A 3,467-nucleotide genomic window follows, 5' to 3' on the forward strand; every position below is an offset into this window, starting at 1 on the left:
AATAACATTGCTCTGATTTTCAGACTCCTAATCAAGCCCCAAAGTTTTATGTGAATACTGTCAGCTACCTTCTTCAGCTTGCTCCTGTTCGTGTAAAGGGTCTTTTCATATGCAAAAGAAGGGGGAGGGGGGAGTGTCTTATTTCCCACTTGCAGTGGGCTTTCCAGCTACCTTTTCAACAGAGCCAAACTGACAGCTTCTAAGTAAGTTTTTAAACAGTTTTATACTGGATTTTTATATCAGTATCTGTGCATCTTACTCTTTATAGTAGTGTCTATTACATGCAGTTATATGAAAATGAGTGTATACTGTTCCTTTAAGTGAGCAGCATAGGGTTTTTTAATTTTGTAGTACTACTTGGTTTATTTTTGTAAGAATTTAACACCCCCCCTGACCCCTGGTGACATTGCCGGTAATACACCTTTAGGGGAATCATATGGGTATGACTAGGAAGTACAGACAGGCAGGATTTTTGGCCTGGATCTTGCTTTACTTCATGCAGGACAGCATTTTGGCTATAATCTTCCTGCATTATGGTATAGAGTAGCCTCTTAAACAGCTTTAGCAGGTACGTGTTTCTTTTTTACTTTCATTCAATGTTGTATTTATCAGTATTTGGCTCTGTTCCTTAATTAGACACATAAAACACATATTACATGGCAGATATTAAATTGTGAAATTGATAATTATGAAAATGATAATTATGCTTGATGTTTGGCATTATTTAGAATCTGAGATTTAGATTAATGATTTATTTGCCATGACAACGTAATGGTGCCTTTTTCACTAGGGGGTGGTGTTATGGTCTATTTAAACTGTGTGATTCACTTGTTTGACTGAGGAAGGGTAGAGTATCCACAAAACATTACACACATAAAAGCTACTACTTTAAAAGGACCGGTAATTGCCACGCCCCCTTGACCACGCTCCTGACCACACCCCCACTGGCACCGCACCAGGTGGTCCCAGTTTCACCTCTAAAAATTATGGTAAGCCTACACCTAATCATCACACCTATATATGAGCTTGTTGGACATCCCATTTTAAAGTCATAGGTATTAAAGGAATATAAACTGTTTAATTGTTTTAATAAAAAAAGCACCTAGCAGTAACTAGGATCACTAAATACAGTAGAATTGAATCATTCACAAGTACCCAATACAAAGTGGATGCAATAGTGCTTACTTTAAATTTGAATTGAGTAGTACAATATGGAACGGTGTAAAAGCCGGAACGGAACGGAATAGGCCTTTTATGAAGGAAATTGATTTAAAATATAATGGGATGTATTAGAGACTCTTGAGAACAATTTTAGGAACAAGAATATTTGTGATATAATAATTAATTAACCCTTTAACTACCAAAATAGTGTCCGGAACCAAACATAACAGCCCGGAACAGCACCTTCCCAGAAAACCAAATACACCAAATTCACAAGTCACATGTGACTAAATGTAATAAGTGTAATCAGCCACAAACCATCCACAGAAACCACGTTCCAATACCCGTTCCAGCCTGTAAAACGCTTTTTCGTGAAAAGTGACGGAACGGCACCTTACCAGCAAAATATACAGACCAAATTCACCAGCCACACATAACTAGATGTGATAAGTGTAATCCACCACAAACCATCCACAGAAACCACGTTCCAATACCCGTTCCGGCCTGTAAAACACTTTTTCATGAAAAGGTACGGAACAGCACCTTAGCAGCTAACCAGATACACCAAATTCACCAGTCACACATGAGTAAATGTTATAAGTGTAATCAGCCACAAACCATCCACAGAAACCACATTATGGTATCTGTTCCGGCCTTTAATACACTTTTTTATAAAAAGTGACGGAACGGCACCTTCATAGCAACATATACAGACCAAATTCACCAGCTACACATAACTAGATGTGATAAGTGTAATCAACCACAAACCATCCACAGAAACCACGTTCCAATATCCGTTCCGGCCTGTAAAATGCTTTTTCATGAAAAGTGACGGAACAGCACCTCACCAGCAAACCAGATACACCAAATTCATCAGTCACACATGACTAAACGTTATAAATGTAATCAGCCACAAACCATCCACAGAAACCACATTATGTTATCTCTTCCGGCCTTTAATACACTTTTTTATAAAAAGTGACGAAACGGCACCTACCCAGCAAAATATACAGACCAAATTCACCAGCCACAAAAAAACTAGATGTGGTAAGTGTAATCAACCACAAACCATCCACAGAAACCACGTTCCAATACCCGTTCCGGCCTGTAAAACGCGTTTTCGTGAAAAGTGACGGAACGGCACCTTACCAGCAAACCAGATACACCAAATTCACCAGTCACACATGACTAAATGTTATAAGTGTAATCAGCCACAAACCATCCACAGAAACCACATTATAATATCTGTTCTGGCCTTTAATACATTTTTTTTATTTTTTTTTTTTGTGTAATCAGACACAAACCACCCACAGAAACCACGTTATGATATCTGTTCCAGCCTAAAATACACTTTTTTATAAAAAGTGACGGAACGGCACCTTTCCAGCAAAATATACAGACCAAATTCACCAGCCACAAATAACTAGATGTGGTAAGTGTAATCAACCACAAACCATCCACAGAAACCACGTTCCAATACCCGTTCCGGCCTGTAAAACGATTTTTCGTGAAAAGTGACGGAACGGCGCCTTACCAGCAAACCAGATACACCAAATTCACCAATTACACATCACTAAATGTTATAAGTGTAATCAGCCACAAACCACCCACAGAAACCACGTTATGATATCTGTTCCAGCCTAAAATACACTTTTTTATAAAAAGTGACGGAACGGCACCTTTCCAGCAAAATATACAGACCAAATTCACCAGCCACACATAACTAGATGTGGTAAGTGTAATCAACCACAAACCATTCACAGAAACCACGTTCCAATACCCGTTCCGGCCTGTAAAATGCTTTTTCATGAAAAGTGACGGAACGGCACCTTACCAGCAAACCAGATACACCAAATTCACCAGTCACACATGACTAAATGTTATAAGTGTAATCAGCCACAAACCATCCACAGAAACCACATTATAATATCTGTTCTGGCCTTTAATACATTTTTTTTTTTATAAAAAGTGACGGAACGGCACCTTCCCAGCAAAATATAAAGACCAAATTCACCAGCCACATATAACTAGATGTGATAAGTGTAATCAACCACAAACCATCCAGAAAAACCACGTTCCAATACCCGTTCCGGCCTGTAAAACGATTTTTCATGAAAAATGACGGAACAGCGCCTTACCAGCAAACCAGATACACCAAATTCACCAGTCACACATAACTAAATGTTATAAGTGTAATCAGCCACAAACCATCCACAGAAACCACATTATGATATCTGTTCCGGCCTTTAATACACTTTTTTTTATAAAAAGTGACGGAACGGCAACTTCCTAGCAACATATACAGA

Source organism: Bombina bombina, chromosome 1, assembly GCF_027579735.1.
Source record: "Bombina bombina isolate aBomBom1 chromosome 1, aBomBom1.pri, whole genome shotgun sequence".
Classification (NCBI taxonomy): Eukaryota; Metazoa; Chordata; class Amphibia; order Anura; family Bombinatoridae; genus Bombina; species Bombina bombina.